The following is a 13,123-nucleotide window of genomic DNA, read 5'->3' on the forward strand; positions in this document are numbered from 1 at the left end:
TAAAACTCATGCCAGGCGCGTGTGCGTGCGTGCCCAAGATCCTGAGAGAGAATGGAGGAGAAGGGATTGCGGCATGACCATTCCCCCGGGGGGGGATTTCTCGCTTTCTGTCTCTATGTCTCTCTCTGTCTGTCTGGCGAGCGCCCCCCCCCTATAGCGAAAAAAAAAAAAAAAAAAACCTCTCCAAAAAAGAAGACACCCCCCCCAGAAATTTAGCAAGAAAGTCAGATGTGAACATGTTTAATCTTTCCTCTCAACCTAGTGATTTAAAAAAATGATAAACTATACATTTACACTAATTTAAATGGGTCAGAGGTGACATAATTTTACCTTTATTTGTTTAGTTCTTATTGTGGATTATTTTAATTCTAATGTGCTTATTGTGGGTTTCTCTGTGTTGGATATTTTAAGCTACAGAAGAGAGAACAAGAAGAAAATTTCTCTATTTTGCACATTAATTTTTCTTTTTCTGTTAGCACTAATTTAGACACTTGGATTTTTAAAAAATTATACGAGTAATTGATAGTAATTGCATAAAGTTAGAAGACATAGGAAAAGAAAAAGAGAAAATCAAATTTAATTATAATTCTAATTTCCAGCAAAATGACTATTTTTCAATGTATATATTTACATATTTTTTCAAGAAAAAATGGGATCATATTGAACCTACATTTTGTTTCTCTTTCTCATGTGACTATTATGTGAATATTCTCCATGTGAATAAATATGTTTAGAATATCACTTTTATTGAGATTGCAAAGTAGTCTTTTATTTATCACACATCTGGGGAACATTTTACTTTCATTTTTGAATACTTTGAGGATGACTTTTCTGTGTATTTTTGAAAATCATTCTGAAATGAAGATCCACATAATTTTATGTTTATTAAAATAATTATTTCCATTATCTTTACAGGAGCAAAATTCCTGGGTCAAAGGATACACATATACACAAGACTTTTGATATGCAGGGGGCCCACAACCAAGTCTTATTTCCCATTACCAATTTCAGAACGTGTAGTTTATATCAGACTGCAGGACGGCAGAATCTGGCAAGAGTAAATGGCTTTACAAAATAAACCAACCCTCTCCAGCCAGAAATATAGTCACAACGGCTTAGCCTCCAGCAGCAAGACTGTCGTTTCCTGAAATGTGTTACATAGTTGGATACATGACATTGGTTTGACTCACAGAAGATACAGGTTGAGATAGATATTGCTTCGTTTCCATCCTTCAAAGGCAAGAGAATGATGATCTTCAATTTAGCAGTGGCATCAAGTGTGGCTTCTGTCAGCTCTTCATACATCCTTATCAGAAATCTCAGATCACACTTTCTAAATCTGGGGTATAAAATGGATATATGGTTCTATAAAAACCTGGAAGTCTTCAGCTATCCTTTAGAGAGCAAAAATATTTACTGCCTCGGAATTATGAGTCTCTTGTTTGAATTTGATTTCTCTGTGTGATCACTTCTCATATAATAAATACTATATTTTTAAACTTAGTTTACAAAAAGCTGCTTGATGTGTAGCCTGAAGACTAAATTCAATGAGGTTTGTACCTATCTTTTAAAGGTAAGAATTCTAATAGAAGAATATTTTTGGAACAACGGCATGGTGGTTGAGGCAGCTGGATCCCACATGGCCAACTGTGTAGTTCAAGTGCTGTAGTTCAAGTGCTGGACCTGGTGGCTTGAAAATCTTGCCAGGCACGTGGACATATGTGCCGAGTTCCAAAGGAAGAGATGAAGTGGAAGGGATTACAGCATGACTGTCCCCCCTGGAAGATGTTTTCTCACTTTTCCTCTCTATCTTTCTCTGTCTTTCACTGGTGAAAGCATATATCTTCTAGCAAAATATTTATTTAAATAATGATGTTTTCTCACTTTTCCTCTCTATCTTTCTGTCTTTCACTGGTGAAAGCATGTATCTTCTAGCAAAGTATTTATTTAAATAACATTTTCATAGAGAAAAATGTACACAAAGTTTGTGTGTGCACACATGTGTGCGTATATGTGCAATTTTATTTTCTGACATTTTGATGCCTCAGTCTTGTGCTTTTCAGTTTTATTGACTAAGACATTGTTGGAACTATTTTCAAGCATACTGTCATGTCTTGGGATACTGGGACTTTGTAATAATGGCTGTAGATAATTTCAAATATGATGTTTGAACATAGAAATTAATCCCTATTTGTGTTTCTGAAGCAGCCCGAACATTCAAGGAGCTTTTTTATTTTATTTTATTTTATTTTATTTTTACTTGACTGTTTTATGCCACCTGAAATTTGGGTTTTTCATCTTGTAAATTATCATAAACCATCTCCAAAGGGAGGTTGTTTTTCCCAGTTTTTTGTTTGTTTGTTTGTTTGTTATTGAAGTGTTTCTAGAATTGCAGATTATACTTCAATTAAATTCAGTATGGTGTCAATTAAATTCAGAATGTCTTCAATAAATATATGTGTAATTATCTTGTCATCTTTATTATCAAGTGTATGTTAGTTATTTGGAAAGGAAAGCCATTTATATTTAATTTTTATTTTTTGTTTACAAACTGAGTTTATCCGGATTACTGGATTCTGTAGTAACTCTAAAAAATTAATGTAATTCTTAGTACTGCTTTATTGATGATTTGGATTTTTACTTTAATTTTTTAAAAAAATGTTATTTTTTGCAGCATACATATGGCTTTTCACAATATATGTACAGTGTGTAATTATTAAGTCACTCATGTATACATAGTCATCCTCATCATGGACTTGTACTTTATAAATACACTAGACTCATATTAGTAAATATTGTATCAGATAAGCCTAGTTTGTTAATGTCTCAAAAATGGAGAAGACAAGACTGTAGTACTTGAATACAGGACAGATTCATTTTGACAGAGTGGCGAGAAGTAAGGAAAATAACAAATCTTATAACATGGATAACTTTTGGCTCAGGGAAGACTCAGTTAGTGACTTTTGAGAATTCTGGGTAATGGTTAGGCGGACTGAGGGTCTTGAGTACCTGGGTAGGGGTGTGGTTGCCCAGTTTAAGAACTGTGTTCCTCTTGCTCTTGGTATTCACGGTCAACCCACATGTTTGGTCTGGATAACGGCTTCCCTCTGCTTTATCACTTCCCTTCTCTCTTTCAAATGACAGTTTTAATTAGAACAAAGTTGTCCTACAGTAAACATTGATATGAGGCCAGCCAGGTGATCCTCCAAATCATCAACACAGTTCTGTACATTCTCAGCCACTCCTCTGTTTTGCAATCATTGTAGTTCCTATTTCCACTGACAAAACGTGTGTTTGTGCTTCTTCCCATGTGATAGCTATAATCCCAAAGCTGGAACTGTGTCTACTGTTGACCGTATTCTCCAAAACACTAAGCAAAATAATTATGCACCTGAGCATTTCTAAATATATGCAGTCTCCAAGGGGGAATTTTATACCATTTTCTTAAATATTAAGTGGAAAATCTATTTTATTCGTTGAATTAACAAGAGAGAAAGAGAAAAAGAGATGGTTGAGCACTAAAATAGCTTGCTTTGTGCTGGGCATTACATGAACTCTTCGTTACACATTACCTCATGTTATCCTCACCACGCCCGTGTGGGAGACACTGTAAAATCCATTTTACAGTTGAGGAAATAGATTTTCTCTGATGCATCTCCGAGAGTTCAGAGACTGGGTCTAGGACACATAATTAGTAAGTGGAAGCATTGGGACAAGAACTTAAAAAATATATGATAGGGAAAATTTATACTCTTAGCCCATTCTAACATCTTCAAATTCATTCTCTCCTGAGTTTATTCTCATGAAGTGAAGTAATGCTTTAAAGCCCCTTTTAAAAAATGTTAAACATGTAAAGCTCTGGTTCTTAGGGTTAATAGTTCAGTAATCAATCATACTCTAACAATGGAGAATTTTGGAATAGATGGACTTAGCAGTTTCTTTACTCACATGCTCTCTTCATAGAGAAAAAAAATGTTTAATACATAGAGGACTCTAAGAATGAATTTATTTTGTGAAGCCATTATAGGGATTCTCTGGTTCTCCACAGAAATATCCAATTAAAAGCTGTTCTGAACAGAGAAGGAGCCAAAGGTTGGTTGGTTTGTTTTTCCAGTGTAGAGCTGAAAATTTCATTCTATTGTTATATTAATTATTAATTATATTTGCTTAGTAGGCATGCCAGCTAGTCAGTTAGTGACTTGATCAGTCATTTTTTTTCCCATTCGTTTTATCTTATTTGAGGGAATAGTGACCACAAGTTATGTTCTTTCTCTGTTACTAGGAATCATATCTGTTTTCAAATGGAGTCTGACTCAATTCTTGTCAAGTAATGCCTACATTGTAATATTTTACAGTATTAAGCACAACTTTCTACTAGCACGGTATAGAATATATTGTACTATTGAATATTAATGATATATAACCCATGGAGAAGGAAGCTGATGGATCCAGAAAGATGTCATCAGAGGCCCGACCAAGTTAACTGACAGAATAATCGCCCACCACATGCAAACATCCTTGATTTAAATGAGAGATCTGATTCATGTTATAAACATATCCTTCCCTAGAAGCAGTATTAATAATTAATGCCACATATTCTTGGTTAGAAATATACGAGTTTGGTCATAAATGTCCTCATGCATTTTAAATGTCAATAAAATGAATAGCCTTTATTATTTCAGAATGATAACTTGTTCTCAGACACCACTACTTTGCAGGGGATGTTGACTGCCTTGGCATATAATGAGGTCTGACGGGAACATGCCCTAAGCATTTGGAAGACACACCCTTAGCTCTGAATCAGCGCGGTGAGGACAGCATATAAGAGCACGAGGAATATACTTGAAGAAATCCAACCTCTGTCCCTGCTTCCACTTGTACTCTCATAAATCAGCTATGTGAATACCTTCAGCTTAGAAAAAGATTTTATAAAGGACAATGTCTCTCTTTCTTTGGCTTCCAGGGCTGAGTTCTCTGTTTATGGTCACGCCTGATCTCTAGACCCAGCTTTTGCTTGCTTTTAAGAAAACCTTGGGCCTGGTGGTTAAGGTGGCTGGATCTCACATGGCTTACCATGAGGTTCAAGTGCTGGGCCCGGTGTCTTGAGAAACATGCTAAGTGCATGTATACGTGTGCCCCTAATCCTGACAGAAGGGAGAGATGGCAGAGAAGGAATGTGATGTGGCACTTGCCCATAGCGGGTGCTTTCTCACTTTCTCTCTCCCTTTGTTTCTGTTCAGTAAGTGCACATGCCCTCTGGCAAATTAAAAAAAATAATAAAAGGGAAGAAAATCTCCAAAACCTCCATTTCTGAGGACAATTTTGTTCCATGCCAAGAGAGAAGAACTTGTGTTGGATTGTGGGAAAGTCATGATGCATTTTTGCATAGAGAAACAGAAAAATAACCTCATGACTCTTCTGACAACCCAGTATATATCCTTCCAAGGTGCATTAAACACATGAAGCTGACGCGTAGTTGATGGATAAATGCAGATAGTTTATGGAATGGGAAGAATTAGCAATTGAAGAAGAACTTGAAAATCAGACTCCCAGTGTCAGCTCTTACATTTGAAGAGCTTGAATGTTGTCACTTTTGTGACAAGAAGAAGCTAAACGAACTGAAAATCAATCATTTTTCTTGGACCCATCAGAGAACACATGTTCAGGGCAAACTCCCAGGCCGAACTTCTGCAGAGCCAGGTGAACTCTGAGCGTTGGGGTTGAGCTGTTTGCCTGGAGCAGAAACTGCTGGTGCCGTAATCCAGTTAAGAGAACTTACCTAACAACTTGAAAGAAATGCTGAAGGCTGAGTGTGGACAGGCAGGAGAGTGAGAAGCTCCCAGGTGTCACAGTCTTAGGGAGCTCCCACACTTCTGGGCACTTTCACACCAGATTCTTACTGTGAAGATCCAAGAATCCCTTGTGGCTCTGGCACGGAGAGGGGAAAAGTAATCCTTGTGAAATGCTCTAGGGAGTTGACACAATAAAGACCTATCTGGAAGAGAAAAAATGTTGCCAGAGCTGTCCCAGCTGTTGGGAGGAAAAAAAGTACACCACTGGAGAGTCATATGTGAAGGTCACAGCCCATGGAACACTGAGTGTGCTCATGAGATCTGCACACTTGCCTTCCCCCTCACCTTAGCAGTATACCCAGAGTGCGCCAGCAGAAGAGCAGAGGATTACAACGGAAAGGACTGGAAGATGCAGGCTCTCTTTGAAGAAGAGTACCTAAGGAAGCCCAAAGTTAACAGAAGAGAAAAAACAAGGACAACAGCGACAGTAGGATCCTGTGGCACCTGTATTTACAGCAAACGTTAGTTCTTATCCACTTTCCACAAAGAAAATGATAACGCATGTCCAAAGTCAAGAAAAAGCACAGTCTGATGAGAGGCAGCAAGACTCAAACTTGTATATGGGACAGATGTTTGAATGATCTGACAGAGAAAATAACTATGATCAATATAATAAAGTTTCTAATAGAAAAAGAAGACATGCATCAGCAGGTGGCTTGGAGGTAAGGTGCTGGATCCCACATGGCCAACTGTGTGGTTTGAGTCCTGGACCCAGTGGGTTGAAAATCATGCCAGGTGTGTGTGTGTGCATGTCCAAAATCCCAAGAAGAGAATGGAGGAGAGGGGATTGCACTGTGACCAGCTGCCCTGGAGGGTGATTTCTCACTTTCCTTCTCTTTCTGTCTCTGGTGAGTGCACATGCCTTATAGCAAAAACAAAACAAATAAGTTGACAATGTGAAAGAACAGATGAGTAATATATGCAGAGAGATGAAAAAGATGAGAAAAAAAGTCAGAAAGAAATGTAAGAAATCAAAGAAACGAAGACTGTATTTAACAGAATCATCCAAAGATGGGCTGAGGAAAGAATTAGTAAGATTAAACACAAGTAAATAGGAACTCAGCAAACTGAAAGTTAAAGGATGAAAAAAAAGAATTAAAACAAAACAAATAACAGTAACAACAATGCAAAATATTCAAGAACTATGAGACAGTTGCAGTAAGTGTAATAGTATACGTAACTGGAATACCAGAAAAGGAAGAGAGCAGGAGTATTTAAAGTAATAATGGCTGAGAACTTCTCAGACTTAATCACAGATACTAATAGTTACTTTCTGGAAGTTCAGAAGAGACCAAGAAAGATAAAAAAACAAATGGGTTTTCAAAAACCAATCATCAAACTACACCAAGATATAATTTTCAAGCACTAGAAAACCAAAGACAAAAAGAATCTTGAAAGAAGCCAGAGAAAAATATACATCTTACTTATAGATGAAAAGGGATAGGAATTACAGTATTCATCTAATTAGAAACCATGCAAATAAGAAGCAAGTGGAGAGAAACATTTCAAGTTTTGAAAGAAAAAAAAATCAATCTACAATTCTATATTCACTGAATTAGTCTTCAAAATTAAAACAGAACTAAAGACTTTCTCAGACGAAAAAAAAAAAACGGAGGGGCCTTATCACCAGCAGACCTGCCCTGACATAAATGTTGAAAGTTCTTCCAGAAGAAAATGGCGTGTGTAAACCTGGATCGTCGTAAAGAAAGATAGCATATTGGAAAAGTAATAAGCACAGGTAAAAGGAAATCTTTTACTTTTTCGTCTTTTCTCATTTCCCTTGAAAGGTAACTTTTAAAAGCAATAATAGTAACAATGTATTGAGTTATAGTATGGGAATCATTAAAATGAATAAAAGCAATGAAAGAGCTGTAAAATGCAGACACTCTCTGATCCAAGGAGCACTTAAGGAAGCCCAAAGTTAAGAGGGACAGGAGTTAGAATTGGGAATATGCTATGAGTAGGTCCCTATACTACCTAGGAAATTGTACAGAGTTATTTGAAGATAGACTTCGATTAGTTTTAAAAATGTATATTTGAAACTCTAATTGAACCACTAAAATTTTTTTAGAAGAAATGAAATTGATACACTAAGAAAAAATAAAATAGAATTATGTAAAATGCTCCGTTGAAACCAGAAAAGGCAAAAGAGGAAAGGAAGAAGAAGCAAAAAACATGTAATCATTAGAGTAATGATTAAAATGTGGTACTCATTCAAGTATATCAATAATCACTTTCAATGTTTACATAGAATGGATATAAATGAAGTAAAAAGATATAGACTGTAGACCAACTGGTGGTACGGTGGTTAAGACACTGGACTCCTATGTGTCCAACTGCAGTTCAAGACCTGGACCTGGTGGCTTGAAAATCACACTAGGTGCATGTGAATGCATGCTCAAAATCCCAGGGAGAAAACAGAGAAGAAAGGATGGCAGCATGGTCACCTTCCCTGCCCCCCCATCCTGGGAGGTGATTTCTCACTTTCTCTCTCACTATATATCTCTGTCTCTCTCTTCTCTGGCAAGTTCACGTGCCCTATGGCAAAAACCTTAAAAAACAAACAAAAAAGACATAGAATGTCAGTCTGAATTAAAAAATAAATACAGAATTATACTAATAAAATATTGGTAGTTGCTGTAACAAATCATTCCTTATTTATTTATTTATTATTTTTGTTATATAGGGTACCTGCACTTGTTGGACAGAGACAGAGAGGAACATAGAGTGAGGAAAAGTGACAAATCCCTCTCTCTCCCAAGGGGATGACTGCACCTCAATCCCTTCTCTTCCATTATTCTCTGAGGATTTGGGGCATGAATGCGCATGTGCCTGGATGTTTTTTAAGCTGCACTCAAAACATGCGGTCAACAATGGGGAATCCAGCACCTTGACCACCATGCTACCTGCTGGCTCTGTAACAAATCCTTCTTATAATTGTAATAGTTTCATACAGCACCAGTTTATTTCTTGCTCATGTTAAAGCTGAGTGTGTAAAAGTTGCCTATTCTTAGGCAGCAGTAGTTCCCTTTGCACGGTCTCAGGGGCCAGTGTTTTTTCATCTCATGGCCTTATCATCCGTAGGACTTCATAAATTTTGCATGTAGATGCTGCAAAGGAGAAAGAAAGAACAAGGGCAGGAATTCACAGATGTGTAGTTCATAAGTTTTTTTCCAAATGATTTTTGAGAATGAGAACTGAACTAAAAGAAACATAGTTTAGAGACCAACAGTTAGTGTAATGGCTATGTTACGGAAGTCCCATGTAGTCGACTGCGGTTTGAGTCCCGACCCGGTGGCTTAAACTCACACCAGGCGCGTGTGTGTACATGCCCAAGATCCCGAGAGGAGAATGGAGGAGAAGGGGTTGCAGCTTGACCATCCCCCCCTGGGGGGTGATTTCTCGCTTTCTGTCTCTCTGTCTCTCTCTCTCTGTCTGGTGAGTGCACGCGCCCTGTAACAAAAACCTCTCAAAAAAGAAAAAAGAAGCATAGTTTAAAGGGAGGGTATAAACCATTAGAATTTGGAAGAAGGTATCCTTATGAGCACCTGTACATCACTGTTTCATAAACACAAACTATAATTTCTAAAATAAAAATACAGTATTTTGGATAAGTTTGCCCCCCCCATCCCTTGACATCTAATAAAATGTGAAAAAAATTAAATCATATTAAAAATTATTTAGAAAATTCTTGGAAACAGTTTTAATAAACTGTTTTGTTTATTTAGGCAAAAAGTTTTATTTAAATTTTAAAATAAGTGGATAAACTGGTTTAAACAAAAATGCACTCGCCTCTCTCCTAAATTTATGACCCTTGTTTTCATTCAGTTCTCACATATTTCCATGTGAATGGTCAAGCAGCTAATTAAACTCATATGTCCAAAATTTTAAAAACAAAAATCATAAGGGTCGCTTCTAAAAGAATGTCCAACATTGAAAAGAGAGAATAAAGAATCCAGTAAATTAATTAGGAGAGAGGGAAGAAAAGGAAAATAACAAAATAGAAAAGAATGCAAATGTTAAAAAAAATTGCAAATGTATAAAAGTATCCCAAAGAGATGAAAACTAATTAAACACAGACTATAAAGCATGGAGATTTTAGTTTTGTTTTTTACATTTTTTTTCTACTTTTCTGTAGAGACAGGAAATGACACAGAAAAATTGAAAGTAAAATGAAAAAAGATATCAGACATATACCATATTATTATCATACCAGATAGACTTGAAACAACAGCTAAAAACTTTGCTAGAGTTAAGATTTTATTCTTTATCATTTTATAATGATAGGTCTATTTTTCCAAGAAGTGTAGCAATTTTGATTTATACAGAACTAATAACTTATCCTCAAACACAAGAGGCAAAATTGAAATAATTTCAAGAAGAAATGAACAGATCTACATAGAAGATTTTAACATAATTTCACAATGTATTTTAGATAAAGCATTCAACTTTTGTTCCATATAGAAATGAACTAAATAGCACAATTAATGTGTCTTGTCTAATGTATTGGGCTGTCAGAAAAGTATGCCACAGTTTTGCATTAGAAAATATGTTATGATTTTTTCCAATTCACCATGTTATAAAATCCTTCACCAGACAATTAGAGAAAACCAAAATAGTTTTTCACACAGTCATGAAACCTCTATAAAAATTGGCTATATGTTGGGGCTACCAGGTGGCGTGGTGGTTAAGGCACTGGATCTCACACGGCCACCTGTGCAGTTTGAGTCCTGGGCCTGGCAGATTGAAAATCATGCCAGATGTGTATGTGTGCTTACCCAAAATCAAGAGAGGAGACTGGAGGAGAAGGGATTGCGGTGGGGCCATCATCCCCTCTGAGGGGTAATTTCTCATTTTCTTTCTCACTGTCTCTCTCTCTCGTGAAAGCACGTGCCCTATAGAAAAACAAACAAGCAAACCCATATGCCAGGCCCCATGATATTCATGACAAATATCAGTGAATCAATTTGATGTCTGATGATAGGCATTAAAACTTACATATTGGGGCCAGCAGGTGTTATGGGGCTGTCTGTGGTTTGAGTCCTGGACCTGGCAACTTGCTTTCTCACCTTCCCTTTCTCTCTCTCTGTTTCCCTCCAGTCAAATTAAAAGAGAAATAATAATAACAACAAATAAAATTAAATGATTCTTTTAAAAAATTGCATATCAAAAAAGTTTTTTAAAAACATTTTTCCATAGGGCTCACCAGAGAGAGTGGGAGAGGTAAAGAGAGAAATCACCCCCTGGGGGGGATAGCCACACTGCAGTCTCTTCTCCTCCATTCTCCTTTTGGGATTTTGGGCAACCATGTACATGCACCTGGTGTGATTTTCAAGCCGCCATATCACTGTTTTAAAATAGGCCACTCAACTCATATGTTTTGAATTTACAGTAACACCCTTCAATATATTCCATGGATTTAGTAACGATGTTTATAAGAATGATATAAAAAATGATAGCAGTAATTTTTTTTTTTGAGAAAGACGTTTTTATTACAGGGCACGTGTTCTTGCTGGAGAGACAGAAAGCGAGAAATCACCTGCCTCCCCCTGGGGGGTGGGGGCGGTGGTGGTGGCCACACTGCATTCTTTTCTCCTCTATTCTCCTCTCAGAATTTTGGACATGCATGCACATGCGCCCAGTGTGAGTTTCAAGCTGCCAGGTCTGGGACTCAAACTGCGGTCAACTACTGGGAGTCCAGCACCTAAAACACCATGCCACCCACTGTTCCAGACTGCAGTCAATTTTAATAGTTGCTTACCATGGGCTGTGCACTGTGCTATGTACATTATATGTACCCCATGAAACTCTAGGGGTTGGTTCTACTACTAAAGCAAAAATCCAATGACGGATAGATACAAGGTTCAAAGCCCAGACAATTTTTTTCCAGATACTTTTCTTTAAACCACTACACTGCAAAGAAATCAAAATGAGTTAGACTTAAACTACAATAAGTATTGCATATTAAAAATGTTGAAGGTATTTTGTAAAAGTAGTTTTAATAGTTTATTTATTTATTTATTTATTTTGGAGAGATTTTTGCTATAGGGCATGTGCTCGCCAGAAAGAGAGAGACAGACAGCGAGAAATCATCCCATAGCAGGGATGACCCTGTCGTAATCCTTTCTCCTCTGGTCTCCCCTTGGGATCTTGGGCACGCACGCACACACGCCTGGTGTGAGTTTAAGCCACTGGGTCCGGGACTTGAACCCTGATCGACTACATGGGAGTCCAGTGACATAGCTATTATGCCAACTGCTGATTCCATTTTTAATAGTTTTACAATAGTAGATAGTGTTATCTTAAGTTGATGTAATAGTGAGGAAAATACATTGAGAATTAATGTTCTAAGGGGCTGCACCAAAAGTTAGAAAGAGAAAAGCAAAGAAAATTCAAACAGTAGGCAGAAAAAAAATCATAAAGTTAAGACAAAATGAATTAGGTGTAAAACAAACAAATAATGGACCTCATAGGTGTAAAGGCTATTTCTTCAGGAAAAAATTTCTGACAAAACTGATCAAGAAAAAAAGGTAAGAAAAACATGATTAATTTACACATAATATATAGAACATTAGAAAAATATGCACCCCCAAAATTGCTAGAAAAAGAAATAAAAAACCTAATCAATCTAAAACTATCATTGTCACTTAATTGGTGATCAAGAACCTACACCAAAATGGATACAAAGCCAGAGAGTTTAGATGCTTTTTTACCAAACCTTCAAAGAATAGATGTCTGTCGGTCTCGGGCACTCTTTCGAAAAAGAAGGAACAGGTAAAGTTCCTAACTTAGCAAAGTGAAAGAGAGAGAGAGAATGAGACAAAAATACGAGCCCATTTCATTAAAAGCCTAGATACAAAAACTGTAGATGTTTAAAAAAACTTTTTATAAAATACATTTTTATAAAATATGTCACATTGAATTTTCAAAGTATGCAGATGAGTGTTTTATAGTTGACACACTTAAATTGTTTTCAGTAACAAAGTTGCATAATGATGAAAAATTGCCAAACATCTGTTTTCAAAATTCTGTCTTGATAGCAGAAATTATTTTCCAAAACAATCATTTTCTCACTTCTTATTAAAAATGCTTCTTTTTAAAATTTTTTTTTTTATTTTTTTACATTGGGACAGAATTAAGGGTGTGTGTGTTTAAATACTGCTAAGCAGGCATTTTTCATTACAGAAAAGGTCAGAAATTTGGAACAGATGTTTTTTTTGTTCAAGAAAAACATATAACTCATCTTCAAGTTCTCCAGTATTTTAAAGGAC

The 13,123-nt window shown here is 36.5% G+C and overlaps 1 long non-coding RNA gene across 1 annotated transcript in view; it reads left to right on the forward strand.

Annotated features, from left to right (window-relative positions):
* The window catches only part of LOC102485467 (uncharacterized), a 21,535-nt gene extending 19,773 nt beyond the window's left edge, over positions 1 to 1,762 (forward strand). The window contains exon 5 of the long non-coding RNA XR_335233.3: positions 916 to 1,762. This is a non-coding gene — a long non-coding RNA (uncharacterized LOC102485467). The remainder of the gene's footprint in view (positions 1 to 915) is intronic.
* The last annotated feature ends 11,361 nt before the right edge of the window (positions 1,763 to 13,123 follow it).

Source organism: Tupaia chinensis, unplaced genomic scaffold, assembly GCF_000334495.1.
Source record: "Tupaia chinensis unplaced genomic scaffold, TupChi_1.0 Scaffold000362_1, whole genome shotgun sequence".
Lineage (NCBI taxonomy): Eukaryota > Metazoa > Chordata > Mammalia > Scandentia > Tupaiidae > Tupaia > Tupaia belangeri.